The sequence below is a fragment of the Apteryx mantelli genome, chromosome 12 (assembly GCF_036417845.1).
Source record: "Apteryx mantelli isolate bAptMan1 chromosome 12, bAptMan1.hap1, whole genome shotgun sequence".
In the NCBI taxonomy this organism is placed as follows: domain Eukaryota; kingdom Metazoa; phylum Chordata; class Aves; order Apterygiformes; family Apterygidae; genus Apteryx; species Apteryx mantelli.
The window spans coordinates 12934031-12953708 of record NC_089989.1 but is presented as its reverse complement, the minus strand read 5'-3'; the positions used below and the strand labels follow the sequence as shown (position 1 = coordinate 12953708).

The 19678-nt window shown below is 39.4% G+C and overlaps 1 long non-coding RNA gene across 1 annotated transcript; it reads right to left on the bottom strand.

Annotated features, from left to right (window-relative positions):
• Window positions 1–15086: 15086 nt before the first annotated feature.
• LOC136993199 (uncharacterized) lies at window positions 15087–19647 on the bottom strand. The gene is made up of 3 exons (XR_010885432.1): window positions 19317–19647; window positions 17692–17916; window positions 15087–16022 (listed from the first exon to the last, which is right to left on the bottom strand). It is a non-coding gene; the product is annotated as an uncharacterized lncRNA (long non-coding RNA).
• Between the last annotated feature and the right edge of the window lie 31 nt (window positions 19648–19678).

The window sequence follows — 19678 nt, the reverse complement described above, 5'->3', positions numbered from 1 at the left end:
TTAATATTTCTTAACCACTAAGACACATTGGCCTGTGCGGAGTACTAGACTGTCACAGGTGAACGGTTCTGGTGCTTGAGCTAGCGTGTTTATATGAAGAAGCTCCTATCAGTGAGACACTGAAATTTGTAGTCTCTGAATCCATTCCCTGGTAGAGTGAGGGCAAAGGAACCTGCAGTTGAATTTTAAGTTAAAATTGTTACCCTTTAGGGTAATGATCTCAGCCTGCCTCCAGAAGATGATGCCATATTATAAATGTAGCATGTCTGTTGCCATCCAGACCACATATGGTGTGAACAGCATGATCATTTTCATCTCCGTGGCAGGTTCATTTTGAAGCACTTTCTGGATGAGGAGTGTGGGGGAAAAAGTATGCACCTCCTGTGGAGTGAGGGTATAATTTGTTCAGCAGTTACATCATTTGATCAGTCTAACTATGTTTGCATGTGCTTATCATTCCAGAATTTAAGCGCAAGAACTTTACAGCAGCAAGGAGGTATTTGGACTGTTTAGTGTCTTGTCTTGCTTAACTTCAGACATGCACATGTTTCTTAATTCAGCCTCTCTCCTTGTTTTGCAGTGACTGTCTTAGAAAAGAAAACAAGGTAGCTGCAAAGAGACGTTTCTTATTATTTATCACTAAATGGACTGAATCCCAACCATGCAGGCAGTGACTGTGTCTCAGTGTGTGTTAGCCAGTGAGCCCTTGCTGGAGTGAGCCATCGTTCCTGACACCTGTAGCTCCAGTGGTGCAGAACTGTCACTGGAATGTCACTGCCAGGCCATGAAGGAGTTTGACAAATTGCCTTGGATAGGGAACCCACAGAATGCAACTACACTTCTGCGTTGTTGATTATACTTATTGGCCTGAATTGCTCAGGAGTTGCTCATGGTCAAGGAACTGAAGCTTCTTGAAGATGTCCCCAGGTACCCCCCAAGAAGGACGGCACTGACTTGGTACGTTGTCTGGGTTGTCTGGCTACTGCTGTAGCCAGTTGCTCAGTCGGTGGCGATCTAGCCAGCTAACTGAAGTGGAGGAAAGCACATGTGAACAAATGACCTGCTGCCTTTGCTCTGATTGTTACCAGCTTGCCATTTCACCTGAAGATATAAGCTATGTTACTACTAAAATGGGTTTACAAAGTGTTCCCTACTTGTTTCTGTTGAACATTTACAGTATAAATGACACCACGTGGCACCAGTTAGCACAGAGCTCAAGGAGTAGGGTATAAAAAGCAGCAAACGTAACTCTTTTTCCAGTTCTTGCCAGTCCTTCTCATCTGTTCTGTTTCAGTTTTGAGTTTTTGTTGTTGCTTTCCAGAAATATATTTTCTTTTGCCCTTTGCAGGCATCATTTCTTGGTAATTTTTTTTTCCCTGGTTTATGTCCATTGACAATAATTTCAGTAGAGTAAAACAATTCAATGCGTCTGTTGTTAAAACTTAAAACTTTGTTTACGGCGGTAATAAATTCTAGTAGTTAACATATGACATTGGGTGGGAGTTTGCCTCTGTACCATGACCAGTTACTACTTCTTATCAGAAACTTGTCCTATTCTGCTTCATGTCTGCACCACATTCAATTCCCCCCCCTAAAAAAAAGAAAAAAGACAAAAACTTTGTGACGTATATTGTACAGAACAATCTTCTCGGAGGAAAAAGAGCTGTTTCAAGTGTTGCAAAATGGTTTTCAGTTTTTAATAGAAATATGTATTACATCTGCTTTAGTTTTTCCCAGGTTTCTCACAACATCATTATCAGTTATTTTTTTCAAAAAGTTCCTCACTATTTCTTCATGTTCGTGTTTCTAATTCTTCAGAGGTTGCAGACGTACGAGGACAAGACCCTTTCTTCCTTTTTTTGTGGTCATTTGTTCCAAAATCTTTTTCTAGTCCTCCTCATTTTTTTCCAGAAATGATTTTTACTTTTGTATGACCTTATTTCTCCTATCACATATATGTGATAACATTCAGACTGGCCGATCTGAGAACTACTCGGAGATTCCAATAATTGTTTTTTAGCAGCAATTATTTTTACAGGGTCGTCTTTGCTCCCAATTGCCCTTACTTTTATTAGGAAGATGTGAAAAGCTATTTGCGCCTAATCTAGTTAGCTAATTTTCATCTTTTTCACTTTGTATTATGGAAGCTACTTTGCTGCTGTAGCAGTATCTTTCTTTTAGCTATGCATCTGAATTCTTTCAGTCCATATGGTCATTTCATATGCTTACAACCATCATCTGTTGCCTGCAAACCTTAATTAATAGTCCATGTTCAGTCTCTTTCCCTTTTACATTTCAAGCATGTCGTATCATTTACTCCTAATGAATCCGCAATGACTGATGCAATATATTGCATCATATTATTCGTGAGAAATAATCTCATATCCTGAGTATTTTAACTATTCTCCATCTTACTTTCCACACAAATGGATTTTAGTATTTCCTTTTTTTTATTGCCCACTAGACTTCTTAATTACTTAAACGTTTCCTTGAAATCTAACCCTCCTCATAATTATACTTCATACATCTCTTTACTTCTGCAGTGGTTTCAGCAAGTCCAGAATTCACATTTTCATTACTCAGCTCTTATGGTAGTAACAAATTTTCTTTATCAAAAGTCTCCATCATGAAGAGGTAAAAAAAGTAAAAGCAGGTTGAATTTTTGTATGTGTAATTACAACTGCAAGAGTATTCATGCTCCTTTTAAAAGGGTTTATACAAAAGTGAAGACTGTATTTCCTAGTCCTTGTTCAGATTTCTCATGTACTTATTTTTCCTGGTTTCACCATCTTTGCTAAAGACAAAGTAATTTGTATCGGAGAAAGGATTTATTATCTTGGATACTGTAAATGTGATCAATAGTGGTCATTTGCCTGCAGATGGCAAAGGAATCTGTGGGCCCCTGTGCAGCAGGTCAGGCCGACTGTCAGGCTGCTGCTAACTAAGGAATTGGTCCCTCCAGTACTGCAATTTGTCTTTCCTTACAGCTGTGAAATCCCAAGCAGCAGAGATGAGGAGCCAGATGGAAAATCCGTGACACAATTTCTACACTGCTTCTGAAGCCTTGCGCACTGAAGAGCTATAAATGCTACTAAACTAATGAGGAAAGTGAATTTGATGGAGTATTAATGATGATAAAATGACTTTGTCATTCTTTGATCTTTTTAAGCAAGGCAGTTGCACAAAGTGAATGGGAATATGTTGGTAATGGGAAGCCTTAATTGATTAACCCCCCTGCACAGGAAGCAGGAAGCCGTTTGAGCTGCGTGCCGCTAAATACTGAATTCTTGGTCACTGTTCAACAAAATCTATGCAGAACAGAAGTCGGCAGTCAATCTGGTGCCTGCAACAGTACTACAGTTTGACGATAAAAATCAATAGTTAGTCCCAAAGTCTGGCATTTAATAGTATCCGTGGCTTATGTCTTTTATTGATTCTTGTGGTCCTTAAGGCCGATGGTTAATTTACTCCTTCTGTCGGAATCTGGGAAGGTCGATGGCTTAGACAAATATGTTATTTTCTGCTTGTTCTGTATCATGTACAGGTTACTGTACCTAAAATTTGTAAATACGGTTTGTGAAATGTTGCTTGAGGCACATAGCCAAACACACCTCGAGAGAAAATACCATTTCCTGCATGGCGAATAGGCAGCAGTGTTTTTACAAAATGGAGCGGGGTATTCTGTACTTTGGTTTTTTTTAAATTGATCTCCTGACAGTAATAACCATAACTTTTATTTTTAGAGTCCATAACAGACTCTTTATTAAAATACAATTTTCACATAGCTGACTTCATTTAGCCAGTTTAGCCAGTTTTTACATACCTGGTAGAAATATCAGGACTGCAAGTGGGTTACAAAGAGATCTTATATCATCTTAGAATGAACTATTAAACAGCAGCGTATGAAATATGTAAGAGTTTTCACTAATTCATAATTTATTAATCAGACACTTTATAATTTGCCTGAAAAGCAATTACAGCGTCTCTCCACCTGTGAGTGAAGATTTCAGAGCTGTGCACCCTGAGGTCTCATCTCAGCAACACCTCATTCCTTTCCCCAAACAAACCAATATTTACAAATAAATATTTGTTAGCAAACAGATACTTACTAATGTTTTATGGAATAGAAGCATAACTTGGTTCTTAACATTTCACAGCAAGTCTCAACAGGTTTTACTAGTAACTAGTTTATTTTTGTAGATTTATATGGTACATTTTGTCCTGTGTTATAGTATCTCTGTAAAGTACTTTGTATATAACAGAAAACAAGGCCTTTAAAATGTAGAAGATTGCTTGAGTTCACAGGTCTTGAAAATTCCTGGGAATAGTGACTGGAGTCCTGACTCACGCTTCCCTCTAACCAGCAGGTAATGTTCCCTCTGGGATGGTAAATGACTAAACCCCAAGCTGAAATAACTGATCATTTGCAGACTTCGAATGCAGTCCATTTTCAAGTTGCATCAGAAGTCTTGCTCTGCTGCACTCATTTTGCAAGCTACAGAATGTACTCAAAAAAAAAAAAGTTTCTATGTCCATACATGGTAAAGAATTTCTGAGAAATGCTTTGGAGTTGGTGCTGAATCACTCTTAAAATAAAATACTTGGGAGAGACCTCTGAATAAGGCACAAAGATGAGAAGTAAATTAGCTGCAGATGGCTGTCTTCATTACCAAAAAGGATTTTTTTTTAAAAGGATGTTAATTAATGCATATAAGCTCCCACTGTAAATTTTAGTGGAGACAAAGCAGTTGTAATTTTTACTATGAGATAGAAAGGTAGGGCTAGAGAAGCAGTCTGTACTTTTACCTATGATTAATCTAATTGTAAAAACTGCAAATGTGATGTTTGCTAACGTGGTAGTATGTGTGGGTAATCCCATGTGAAATCATATCCTTTGCTACCTTTTGTTTTGATGTACACTTACGCATTGACACTATAGCTATGGCTGGTAAAGGTGTACCACAGGCACACATGTACAAATAAACACAATTTATATAATTGCGGTTACAGCAGAGAAAGAAATATTCCTGATGTTGCGGTTTATTCAGGCAGAGCTGTTGTACCCTTGGTGATAGAAGCAGGACAAAATTTTGAAAGAGGTTTTTTTGCTCTTTTATTAGGCCAGTTTGTTTCTCTTTGTTGTGAATCGGAAAGAAGATATTACGTCTCTTAAATTCTTGCCTTGCTTTTCACAGGTTAACCTAAACTGCCAAAGGATGCTCTTGCCAATATGGCTTTATATTTCAGAAGTTCGTCTGCGTAGCCTCTTACAGCTAATGCTGTGCCTTGTACATAAACCTGCAATGCCACAGCTGTGGCCGAGGGCACCCGACTGTCTTCATCTCTAATCTCTTAATCCAATCAGTCGGTGCACACTAATTCCCAAAACGTAACAGGATTATCGGCGCAGTCAAGCTTTTAGCCAGTCATAGTTTAAAACGAACCATGTAACAAGACAGTGGTAAGGAAACTTTGTAATTATAGTAGAGATGCTTAAAGCACTCTTAGGAAATCTGATTAATCAGAAGGTCTTTGAGAATGCACTGGATTCTGATGACTGCAGCCTGAGGTTCTGGTTTTGTCTGCTTCTTCCAGCCTCAAGACAGGCCTGTTTGCTTCTTGGAAGGAGAGTTTGGTTCCTCGCGATGTCTGGCTGTGAGCAATAGCTGCTGTGGACTGAGGAGTGGGTGAGTCTTTTTTCCAGTTTTTTTGCATTGTGGGGTTGTACAGAAAAAAGCTTCCAAGGGCAAGGTACTACTGCGTGCAACTATACTGTTGCTCATGCTGAAGGAGTCTTACTGTTGCCATCCACCAGCCCATGTTTAGAAAAAAATGATAAATTTTGTAATTTGTAGCAGCATTACAGTTAAAATGCTACGGTCTTGAGGAAAAGAACAATGTTGTAGCTCATGGGTCTGTGCTTTCACCTGGGATTCTTATAAGTAGGAATGAGAGGTCACCCAACAAGAAATCCAGTTTAACTGGAACCTACTAATGTTTTTGGGCTGCTGACTTGGCTACCATCTGAATACGTCAGCTTCAGACACGAGTTACCTCATCTTTAAACAGTTGTCCTATAACACAGGTCTAACACTGCCTGCTAATATATAAATGTAAAGCAGAAGAAGTCAATGCAGTGTCCAAATTGTTACTGCAGTGATAATAGGGATACTCGGACCACAACGCACATGTTCACATAGCAGTAAAATTATAATCTAGTAACCTTAAATAGCTAGAATCCATAGTTTAAGTCTTGCCTAAAATATTTTTTCCAGGAATTCAGACCCCCGTGTACTGAAAAATCAGCTCAGTAGTAACTGAAAAGTGAGACTTACTATTTAACACCATTAAGGGGGCTGAGAAAACCTCAGGGAAGGGCCCACTGGATCTGGCAGCTACATGTATAAACCAAACCCTGGCAGATTCCCCCTGCAAAGTACATGGTGACATAAAAAAAAAAGCCATACGTGCAAGGGAGGGAGCTGAGCTTATTGATTGCTGTTACTGCCTGTCTTTTGTCTGCCAAGCCAGATGTGGACGCTTTTGTGCAGCACAGCCAGGCTGTGTGGTTAGTTGTAAGACGGAAACATCTGCTTCTGAACAGCAGTGCACACCTGAAACTGCAAACAGCCACCTGGATGTGACTTGTTAGCTTGTGCTGGTAGCTACAGACAGCCCATCACTAATGAAAACATACCACTATTATCAGAGATGTGATAAAAGTGCAGGAAGGAGGGTTAGAGAAATACTGTCTGCATGCGGAAAACTGCTTCTTAATTTACTTTGCCATCGCTCCTGAAGAATCTGATGAAACTAGAGGCAGAAAGCCAATAAGATAAAATCAGCACTTCCTGTGCACTGTTCTTTCTGTGTTAGTTGTCTGGCTTTCTGCAACATGTCATTAAGTGCTTAATAAGTATTAAATCTAATTCTGGTATAACTTCTGAGAAATTATTCTACAGCATTAGCAACTGGAAAAGTGTGCTGACTTTTAATTATTTACATTATCTTTCCCTAGAATGGCGGCTGGTAAGCAAGAGTCCAGAACAAAATCCAGTACACAGGTAAAAGCCACATTTATGTAGGTGTAGGAGCACACTGGGTAATCTCTTGGAGCCGGTATCTCCAGAAGTGATGAAACACTCTGATGTGGGGACTGATTGAAGTATATCCTGCATGTACTTCATGGTATGTCTTACAAATATTAAGTTAGATGCGAGGACCTTTTCTATGTGTTGATGTAGACAAATTCTCTAATGTTGTGTAGCATGTGGCAAAGAAGAGCTAATGAGTTTCTGCATGCGAGTAGTGAGTCTAAAAATGTGTCAGTCAAGACCGCTGTTGTCTTTGAAATGCAACCATCCTGGCTGGTTTCAAGAAGAGCAATATAAAGATATCAGTCATGAAATCTCCATTTGAGTTCTGACATGAGCAAATTTGTTTCTTATTTCTTTAACAGTGTGTGGACACTAAGCAACAAACCCCTTATTGCAGGTAGTGGGAGTGTGACTCACTAGCGAAACTCCTCTTCCTTGTGGACAACTTGTGATGGCTGTTTTGCTGAGAAGGCAAAACAATAAACTAAAAACATGCATTTTGTCCTTCCAGAGTCTAAACCTTTCCAGCCTGTTTCCCAGGGAGGTGGCAGTCGCTGTTGTTTCCTTCAGTGCATTTCTTCCCATGCATCTCCTGGGAGTATTGTGAAGGCTTCTACATGTGCTCACACTTTGCTTGGGGACTCATCATTAGCGAGTCCTGTGAGGTCTTGATCCAGAATGAGTCATTTGACCCCTCTCTCAGATCTTGCTTTATAAAATAAGAGAGTCACAGAAACATCTTTTTAATGAGCCAGCGTGCTCCTCCAGTGACAAAAAGGATGACTGCTGATGAGCTGTAGCTCTTAACACCTCCATGACATTTTTACAAGAGGAGGGCATTCACTCGTAGGCTCTCTACATTTTTTCAGTCTCTAAGTGGAGCTTGCAGTATCACTTAGTTAAATATGCTTTAATTCCTGTCCTACCCTCTCAAGTTGTATTACTAGAGCAGCGGAAATACTGTGTTTTCCCCAGAGGCAGATTTGTGAAGAACAACATATCTGGAAAACTTTGGGATGAAGAGGAATTTTAGGAATCGCATGGCATAATTTTGAAATAAAAATCCCAAGATGTTTTTTTAATTTTGTAAAGGAACAGCCAATTTTCCCCTCTCCTCCTCCTCCTCCCCCCCCCCCCCAATTATGATCCATGTACTTTGTGGCTTGTAATTAGTTACATAGGTGTAGACTGTGTGGTATGCTTATTGAGAATATGCAGCTTGACTTGCACTGTCCAGGCTGAAAATACTAGTGAAAAGCAACAGCGATAAGAGGATCTGATTGAATACAGTGGTGTTTGTAGCTTCTGGCTGTCATATTTCTATTTGCTTTTCTCATAAGGGCATTCTGAACAATTAATCAATATTGATATGTTACTCTGAATGTGCAATGGTTTGGATAGAGTAAGTGCCAACATGACCATATGCCTTTTGGCAGAGCTGGATGGTCTTAAAAAAAGATTATTTGACTTGTGCAAATTTTCATTAGGCATAAGCTTTCCTCATAAAGGAAGATGCTAATAAACTGATATTTTGAGGTCCATGAGCAAGACCCTTTTTTGCAGTATTGGGGCACATATTCCAAAGAAAGTGGTAGCGCTGCATATTCAGTCCCTTTCCTTTTATTTATATTGACAATATAGTCACTGGTTTTCCACTGTTCACAGTAAACTTTTGGCAACTGTGCATTGCTTGTTGACCATAAAAATCCTCTTTACCATGCAGTTCCAAGGGAAGACTGGGAAGTCCTGCTGTTCCATCTACAATCTATTCATCGCAAAAATTGCATTGGAATAATAGACTGAAATTTCCTATTTATTCACAAATCAACACAGGATGGGCAGCAGTGCTGGAAACTGTCCTAAAATTGCCCTGTTAGTTCTGGGGCTGTCAGTGTAGTTTAGTCTCTGTAGAAGTCTAGTGCCGCCAGTTTTTGCATATTGCTGGTCGGATTCTGTTTAGCAATAGTTCCAGATGATAGTTTTGTGATACTTTTTTTTTTTTCTTCTCTCTTGTGTTCCGGGGTGGATTTAAAAAAAAAAATAAAAATAAAAATAAAAAAAAGCAATTCTTGGCCCCACGCTGCTTTGGCAATCCTATCCACTTTTCCCTTTAGTATGTTTTCCACATATGGTTGTGAAATCCACAGATTGACTGACTTTCTAAATATAGAATCATCATCCTTTTAAAATGATTGATGCAATAAGAATAAGTCTCATTTGTTTTCAAGACCTTTCTTTTTCCTTTGCAATATGGTAAAGTATGAGCATTCTTCTATTGTCCATTTCACACAGTCGCTTTTGAAGTAACTTTATTATTCTTTTTTATTTTACTGTATTCTCTTAGTAGTTTCTCTTTTGATTGTTCAGTTTTGAAGCAAAAAGCATAATAACAAAGAGCACATTTAACAGTGGAAGAGTAGCCATGCATGACCTTGCCCCTGCTATTAGCTTTGAGCTTGCCTTTTACACAGCCGTGTTCATTTGTTTGCTAAAGTATACATAGAACAAAAGCAGTGATGACTGTGTTAGCAAAGAACAAGCTTACTGTTTTCATTCTTGAATTCTGGGAAAATAACTTTTGTTTATTCTGTTGCACTATGCAGCTATAACCTCCTTGTATGCTTCTACATTATTAACACGATTAAATAGAATTATCTTTAACTGAATGACCTGGCATTATCTGTCTTTAATGATGCTAGGTTTTGGCTCAGAGGTGAAAAATGACTGAATGTAAATCTGGATCACAAAAAAGCAAGTAAACTGAATGAGTTTATTTTTTCCTGGTAAAGCTGCATGTATTTAGAATATCTATACAAAAAACAGGAAACATCCTATGATTTTAATAATAAGCTTAGAACAAAATCTGAGGGTTTGAACAGCTTTCACTGCTTTGGCAGTGTTTTCCCATTGTCAAATTAACAATTACTTATTACATAACTATTCAAAAGCAATTCCACCACTGTAGGTTTCAGTTTTAGGGGCCTATAAAAACCCCAAACTGCTCCAGTTCTTTTGGCATGGGGAAGAATATATAATGTCTATAGAACATCATGGAAGCAAACCAGTAAATGGCACTTTAAAGCAAATAATTTTATTCATAAAGAGAGGAAATTGCACAAGTCTGAAATTAGTCGTCACAATTAATGACAGTTTTTAAAAAAAGTTTTTTGTGGGGTGTGTGTGTGGGGGGAATGCGAAGATGTAAAATTATTTTTAAATTGCCCAGTGTTACTCAGATTTATCGACAGGTCTCATCCTGCTAATGTAAGTTGTCTTTTGAATTCTAAAAGCAAGTTTAAAAAACCTCTTTGCAAGGGCAAGGACAATCTTGAAAAGACATTGGTGACAGCTGCAGAGTTGCATAGAAGGCTTGTCTGCTTATTCGCTACGGATTACCAAGGCTTCTCAGATTTTTGGGCCTATGTTGTAGCAAATCACGTCTTCTGTATCTGTACAATGGAACTGATCTCCTTGTTTAGTATTATGGCTAGGAGAGTGCTCTCTTCTCCGTCAACAAACGGGATGAAATGATATTGTGTAACTAGTGACATAAAGATCTGGAAAACTGCCAGAATTTCAGTGACAAAATGAAGATTTCTTATATAATTTCCTGACTAACGGCTTTCCCATGCTGCAGTAAACCTGCACGTAGCATTTGAAAGCATTATCAACAACATTACAAAATGAAGCCCAGTACAATTTAATATATGAAAGAGGATGAGGGGATTAAAGACAAAGGCTGAGGGCACAGACTCAGTGACAGACGATTTTATATATACATACATACACACACACGTGTATGTATGTAAGAGGAGACATACATGCACACACATATGTGTGCGTATTCCTAAGAGTATGTATAGGAACGTTTTAAGATGTGCAGTTTCTGTGTTTCTTTGATGGAAAGGATTTCAAGAGTTTGCCACAGACTGAGAACAATTTCCTTGCTTTTTATGTTAGATTCTCAGCATGACTGATAAGATAAAGGGAGCTTTGCACACAGGACCTTACTTCATAGCAGACATTAAGTTTTAGGAGTATGGTGTGGGTAGATGAAGATGGGCATTGCTGGTTTAGTCTCAGACACGTGGTCAGATCCTTTTATTTGAACTTCTCCACATTTTTCAGGATGTGAGTGGGAGTATTCTACCATTCGGGAAAACCTGAAATGACTCTTGTGACATCTCTTGTGATGAGCTTCTGATATTATAGGTCTCTAAGAAAAGAATCTTAAATTTATGTTTAAGGTAGGATGAACACGGAGAGCTAACCATGTAGGGTGAAGTACACAGCGCTTTTGAAATCTTCTAATGAAAGAACTGTGATGTGAACAGTGACATACAAGTTGCAGAGCTGGGAATAAAAGGAATAGTGACAGCTAATGGCTCCTGATTATAGTATGTTGCATGCTATGTGTTTAGATTTCTAACCTAAAGGTCGTGAAGTCATGAAGATGAAATTTCTTCCACTGGGTGATAGTTCTCTTCTGATGCAAGTAGTAGTCATAGAAGCGATGGCAGAATATAAGTGCAGGGTATGGCTTTTCTTGCCAGGCGCATACTGTTCTCGCCACCTCTGTGTTGAGCAGACACTGCTATTTATGAGAGGTGTCCGGCTCCTTTGATCTGATGTGAGCGGTTCTGTCCACTGCTCACTCCGATTTCCTCCCCTTTGGCAAGCACAGTAAGTTTTCTCAAGAATGTGGAACTTGGATACAACTCAGCAAGAGCTACTTTTGGTGTTTGAGCAGGTTACTTGTGCCCTCTTATGGGCTGCAGGTTTGACAGTTTCTTCTCATCGTCCTCTCGTCTACTGGGCAAGAAGTCAAGCCCCTGCTCTTAGCTAAGATGCAGATTTTCCAGTGAAATGGAATATCTGATAGGATGTAACTGCATCTTTTCACAGCATAAATTCTTAGGAAGTTAGGAAGTATAGCGAATGGAAACACATTAGCATCAAGGTACCCATGTGGCCCTGGTATGATTATCAGGGAAAGAAAACAGAGTCCATTAAACGTGTCTAGAGTGCCTTCCTGGTTACATTAAAGCTATAGCTCATCTATTTATAAGGAAGCTGCCTAATAATTCATGCCCAAATATATTGACAGTATTACAACCAATCTTCTATCCACACCAGAAGGTAGGCATTGGTCAGGAATGTATTAGAGAATGATAACATCTTCTGTTGTTATAGGCAAAATTTGACCCTCTGAGCTGTGAACCTGCAGAAAGAGAAAGGAAGCAAAAATACATAGCCAGGTGGAGGCAACAATTAACCTAAATTAACTGCTGCAGTTACCTATAAGGGGTTTATTCCAATTGTGAATTTAGCCCAATATACCTGTTGCTTAAAAAAAAAAAAAAAAAAAACCCAAAACACCCCCCCCCCCCCCGGGAAAACACTTCAGCAGTGAGCAAAATGAAAGTTGAGTGGACATGTTAGTTTCTGTGTTTTTCAAGTTACAGACAAACTTCTGATACTTTGACACGTAGTGTTTCAATTGTAATATAGTTATAATTTGGTTGAACAACAGGAAATGTGTTTTTCTATTTGACTGTTTAACATAAACTCTGAGTGGCAAAAAGTATGTTTTTAAGAGGAAATACAACAGAACACCTATTTAGTAGGAAAGCAAGAGGGGAAAATTTTACTTCAGAACCTTTAAGAAATTAAAGGACAAAGCTGGGTAAACACGGTAATATTGTTAGCATAAAGCAAGATCTTGTGTTTGTCTGAATCTCACTTGTTTTTTCTATTTGTCCCCATACATCACAGTTCTCATGATGGACAGCTGATGTCCTTAGACCTAACACATCCTAAGCTTGTTCCGTATAAGCCTATGCATTGAGCCAGGTGGGACTGCAATGAAGCTAAACTTGGAGAGCTGAGTCTTGTTCCTAGTGAACTGAGAACAGTAGGACTTGTCAGGATGAATTGTCATATGACCTTGGGTTTTCTTGAGCTAGGAAAGAATAACTTTACTCTTGTCTGATGAGAAAGGTGTATAGTGAAGTCACGTGTTCGATACAGATGGAGGCAACAAAGCTCAGTAACTTGCACATCTGGATTAGAGGCAGAGATGATTTTGGCTCTCAGTATTTTTTTCCTATATTGCAAAGAAAGTTCTTTCTGGGTGATCTCCCACTGAAAGGTAAATAAGCTTTTTGGGAACTCTCCTCTCCTCTTATTTGTAGTTGAGAGTCTGCTGGGCATAGTGTTAAGTTCTGCTTCCCTTATTGGTAATGACCTTTTCTAATTAGATCTGATTTTTTTTTTTTGTACTGAAAGTGAAGTTTAACTGATGTGCTATAGAGGGATAGTGTTGGAGTTTCTGAAGCTGATAAGATAAACGTGTTAGGACTGTGCTGTTTAAGAGATTCCTTGTTTGCCACTAAGGAGTAAGAGGAATCCAAAAAATGTATTTCACTTAGAGTCACAACTGTCACAAACACTAAAGGGGGTTCCACAAGGATGAGCGAGTTATTTTATTCCATCAATTTGTCAAAGTGATCACTGTCTTCCACAGAAGGAGTTATTTCACCAAAGAATGGAAGTCAGCTCTTGAGGGAGATGGAAATGAATGACGTGAAGAGTACCTGACTCATAGTTAATTCTGTCCTACAGGTGATCATGCGCCATGTTATATAATATACAAATGTAATCTGAAGGCTGTGCATGGTGACTCACATTTAAGTGATGGAATACCTTTTGCTTCCAGATGCTGAAATACTTGGTAGCAAAAAACACCCTTTCTTGTGTCAGAGGTTCCCTTTGGTTCTTAAGTCCTGCATATCTCTAGCTACTTGAAAGGTAAATCTCCAGGTGACTCAAAGGAGAAGAGAACTTGGAATATTCCACATTCAGTGCACTTTTAGAATCCAGACTCTAGTATGTATTTCAGAAGCACTTGCTAGATGAGTCCTTTCGCTGTGAATATCCTACTGTGTTTGCTGAGTTTCCACTGTTGATTTTTAAAGTCTTAAGGTCATTTCATGCACAAAGAAGTCACGCTGAGGTGAAAGCAAGTTTAAAAACATTTTTGTTGAATTCTAAAACATATGAGGATCATTCTACGTTAATACTCAAGAGCTATGAACTATTTTAATGAACACAGCATCATTTCTGTGTCAGTATTAGAGGAAATAGTGTACCTGAACATATGTGTTTGCATAGCAAATAGAAATCTCATTTTCAGGCTTTCTGTGCCTCCATATCTTTCGAGCATATTTTTGCTTAAGGGAGGTAGCTGGAGCTTATGGAATGATTCTATAGTACGAAGACGCCAAGCACTTCTTAGCAGAGATCTTCAACTGCAAGTGCTCAATGCTACAAAATCTGTTTCTATAATTTTACTGTGGCCATTATACCCCAGAAAACTCTTTTGTGCGCTCACTAAGATGTTAATCAATGCCAGACCTACAGCAAAGTATAACCATGAAGTTAATCTTATATGATGATTAGAAAGGAGGAGATATTTGTGTGTTCTGCCTCTGCACCTACTCATCACTGCATCCATAATTCAGGCCTGTAGGTTTCCAAAACGCACAATAGTTAGCTTAATTGTGTATTCTTCTGCATTTAAAGTGGGGAGCACTGGTGCAAACTGATGCAAAGTTTCCTAAAACCAATTATGAGATAGGCGAGACAGAGAATCTGTCAGATCGTAGTGAAAATGGTTGGAATTTCTAGCTTTAAAGAGGGCAAGACAGAAATCACCTGCAATTGAACATTTTATAAGTACGTTCAAAGGAAATGCTTAGTATTTAGAAGACTGTTAAGATTGTACAGATTTTTATATGGATATGTTTGTTTAAAGAATGTACAAATTTTGCAAGAATTTTAAGCAAGGAGCTTGCCAGTTCCAGTGACAAAATTAGTGTAACTTTCTAATTCTGCAAACTAAAGAATTTGGCGCTTATTTTATTGTCTAGATTTTAGAATGACTGTTGAACTCTACAGCTTTCTAAATTGCAAAAAGAAGCAGCAAAGTTTAAAGCATATTGGAAAAAGACAGCATTGTGCAGAACATTTTCATATTCTTGCTTTTCTAATTAATACATGCTGTTTCTTAATCTGCCTAATGCGAAGTATGCAGTGCAATCATCTAACACCACTGTTGAAAATTTAGTATTATTCCATTCTTAACATTTTATTTGAATCATCTGTTGCATTTATTTTGCTTTTCTTTTGACTTACACAATGGTTTACATTTCGTCTTACATGTTGGAAAAAATGTCAGTCCCCAAATCTATACACTTAATACATAAAAATCTTTAAATCAATTATAATTGAATAAAAGTGAAATTGATAAGGCAGCAGAAACAGTTGATCAAATTGTATATAAACAGCACATTAAAGGCCAATTCACTATGAAAAACCTGTGTGGCAAAGTTAATTCTAACACTAGAAAGTTCAAGACTTCTCTGGAAAGCCGCAACAGTGCATTTCTGAAATGTAGCATATCACAGAAAAAGCACTCCTCTGCGTTCTTCAAAAAGCCCCTTTATCCCACCCCAAAGAAAAGACATAGATGAAATCCTAGCTGAACTAGTAATGCAGCCAGAAAAGAGATGCAAATTTTTGTTTAACTGCTCGGTATGTACTAAGAGATTAACTCGGTCCACAGGGCCTGGTGAAACTAATCTATAAAGCCCTTCTGGGACCCTCTGGTTGGAGGTGAGAGAGACAAATTGGCAGAGCAGTAACTCTTCATGTGTCCTTTGCTGGTGAATGGCCTGTGAATCTCTTCTCTTGCTTCCTGCAGCTCTCCACTGAAATGGAAGTTTTACATCCTCAGGCACTGATTCCTCCTTGGTTTGAGAGAGGACTGCTCGCAGGAGGGAAGAAAGCTTAAGGAGATGTTAATGCCTAGTCTGGTAAGTCTACATGTGACTCCTTGCCTTGACCACAACCTGCCAGGTATTTCTGTAGAGGAACAAACTTTATATGATCATGAACAAAGACACAGACTTTTTTTATGTGTTATTAAAAAACAACAACAAAATAAACCCAGATTTCACATAATTTGTGTCCTGTGCTGGCACAAGGCTTCTGAGCAGTACAGGGAAAACAATGTTTTGCCACTCCAAGTATTTTGTCTTCATTAATGAAATAGCAAAATGTGGGCTTGCAGCAGAGGCAGAGCAGTTCTGCTAAGCATCGCACTCCCTGCAAAGGTCGGGCTGTTGTGAAAGGCGAGCTCTGCAGAGCCAGTGCTGCATAGCTGCAGCTCCAGGTCTGTTCCCCCTCATCTCCATCACTAGAAGGCACCTGCCCAGCCAGGAGACAGAATAGTGCTGCTGGCCATAGGGAAGGGTGGGAAGCGGGGAGTGTATCCAGCCTCTTGTACATCCCTTGCTGGGCTGGCCTGCTGCTCTCGGAGCCTTTCAGCTCAGCTGCGGAGGACTCTGGGCAAAGGGAGGCACAAAGTGAGGCTAGGCACGCAAGCAACAGCATGTGGCTGTTTTCTGTGGGGGTCAGGGATCTTCCTTAGTCTCTGCACTAGATCAACTGGAGAGGATGCTATTTGGTGGAGGGTTGCTCAGCCACCACTAGGGTCTTTGACTACTTATTTTGTTTCTAAAATGGTTCCTGCTTGCCAAGCTAAGATGCAGTCTCTAGCTCACAGTCCTTTCAGTGTTATATCATGCACTACTCTAGGAGGTATCAAGCACTAGCAGAGAGCTTTGCCTATGATTTTATAGCAAGGTTATTTTTCTAACTCGATTTCTCAAAGAGTCTTTGAGGGAAAGGAAGTCCACAAGTAAAATGAAGATATGAAATTATATCACTAACTTTCAAGTGCAGTATTTATTTGGGTTAATACCATGCAAATTTGGTATTGATCCATTACACTGGCCTTGACTTTGGCTCTTGAACAAGATCTTTGTTTCAGAACAGATGAAAAGTGGCAATCGTTCAGGCTTGTTTCAGGATCTCACTGCTGATTTAATAGGTTCTTGTTTCTTAGGTATCGCTTTGTCATTAATTTGTGAATTTTTGTCCCTAGGGAAATTAGCTGTAATATTTTAGCTGAAGGTGATTTCCCCTAGTTTAGTTCCAGATGCAGCCTAACTCTGGAAGTAAGGACCTCCATAGTGACTAGTTTATTTTGCTGCCTTTGCTGTTAAGGTTACTGAACTATTTCAGAGTATGCTACCACAAACAGTCGCCTTAGGACAATCAACAAGGTGATTCATTGCAGTGAGAAGATGCAGGAACTCTTTAAGTGGGCACTGCAGGCTCTGGGAATCACAGAGCAATCGATGATTTTGACTGAATAAGAGTTTCTTATTGAGATTGTACGCTGGTTCAGTAACTCAGTTCTCCCTTAAGTTATACCTGCTCTCAAATTATGTTACCAAAAATAAGCCTTTTCTGTCAACTCAGTAGTTCAGTGAAAAGCCTGCTCACACAAACTTGTGAATAAAATTGAGTGAACTGATAGGTCAGTTTGCAAGCCTGAAATACGGCTCTTACTCTGTGTTTGACCTATGTATGTCACACTGTTGTTGCAGTTTAGCCTGTTCTGCCTGTTGTTAAGACACAACATACAGTAGACTCAGAAAGATTTTAATAGAGTAAAAATACTCACCTTCAGCCCAACCTCAACTGCTTTGGGAACTGAACAGTGCTGTTTCTGTGCTGGCTGCCTCGAAGGTTGTTTGCCATCTAGTGGTTTAGATGCATGAATGCCGAAAGGTTGCAAGTGGCAAAGCCGGTTCCTATTAAAACCAGTTGAAGTGAACAGTTGTTTCTCTTCTGCTTGCACCTCCCCATGTTTTACAGCTGTTTCTGCTTTATGAGGTGACAAACCAAGCTGGAAAGGAAACCATCATTAGTTGTCACTTACTGTTGCCCATGGTAGATGCCTGAAAAGGTCAGACAGTGTCCTCCAAATAGCACACTTTCTCCTGTTTCATTCCTTGAAGATATCTGTTTTTATCATGAGCGTGTATGTATGTATACAGATTTGGAAACCTAAATACCATATGAATCCTTACCATAGTCTGATAAATGCTACATGCTTGATGTTCCTTAACTGCACCTTTATTTTCCTTTGCCATATATTTACTAACTTGTGATGGGTTTTAATAGGTAAGTTCAAATCCCACAGTTTACCACCAATGCAGAAGCCATAACATACAGTAAGTCCTTTGGACTTAAGCTGTCACCATTGTTGTCACTTAGACAGGACCTGGAGCCTAAGTTATCCCAACACTTTTAATTGTCTTTTGCATTTGAGAACTGGATAGAAAGCTGCTTAAAAAAAGAGGGGAGGAGGCAGTGTTTCCTAATAGCTACAACACTCTTCTGTAACTCCAGATCTCGAGATCGGTTCCTGTCTCGGCCATTGGTCTGATACCTGACTTAACACAAATTAGTTTCTTCTCCCTGTTGCTGTTTCAGTATCTTTAAAATGGGATAATAAGCTGGTAAGTGTTCTGGATTATAAAATTCAAGAGTTAGCCGTTAACTATATTAGTATTGCACTTAAAAGTATTCATAGGGTATATTCCTCTGCCCCATATATCCACATTTATGTATCACTTCCAGATTATTTAAAGAATGTTACTGTTGTTATTGACAAAAATGACCAAAGAAGAGAGTCTAAAAAACTATGCCCATCACTTTACTCTGAAGAGCTAAAGCAATGGGCATAACATCCCAGAGAAGATGGGACTTTGATGCTGGCAGAAGACAGAATTGTTAGAGACTGCTTTTTTTGCATGAGCTTGAAAAATTTTAGTTGGTCATCCAGCTTCTTTTAAGATCCTAATTTAAACTGTGGCTGTTCATATTCTGTCATTAAGCAGCTGAAATCAAGTAGGCCTTGGATTTTTTTTTTTCTCTGAAAGCTTTTTAACATCTGCTGTTAGAGATGAAACATTTTAGTTCAGCTGTGAAATTGCTTCGAAAAACTTTGCTGTTCTGAGGCAGGAGATCCACGCTTTTGTAGGGGCTGTTCGAACATATAGTACATTACTGTCTTTTTATAGAGGGCTGCTTAAATAATAGTCTGAAATAGCCTGGAACAAGTGCTCTGATTTACATCGAGAGAAAGGTCTTCTCGGTTTTAAAGACTCAAGTCAGTGCATTGCTAAATTCAAGTACATTACAATTAACTTGTGTCTATATTGCTATATGCTATTTGAAGGTCTCTTTCTTACAGACTTAATTGCCATGCTCTCTCCTTGCTACAGCGAAGGTCGGTTTTACCTCGGCTCTGGAGGAGGCTTGTCTGCCTCCTGAAAGCAGGGTAGGTTAGCGGGTTTTGCTCTCAGGTTAGATAGGTTTCCCCGCTAAAACTTGCAGGGAAATTTTCTTGAGCTCCCCTGTCAGAAAAAGCAACGTAAAAGGCGCTCTCTTGTCGTAACCCCGCGTGCGTTGCCGTCCCGCGGCGGAACGCTGAAAGCTCGATTCACGGCCCGGCGGAAGGCGCAGAGGTCGCAGAAGTGTTCGCGGCATCGTCTCAAAGCCGCCTCGCGTGGGCCCGGCTCTGCCCCGCGGGAAAACCGCTGCTTCCCCTCACAAGCGGGAGCCGCCGCTTCCCGGGGCGGCGCCGCTCCGCCCCACCTGCC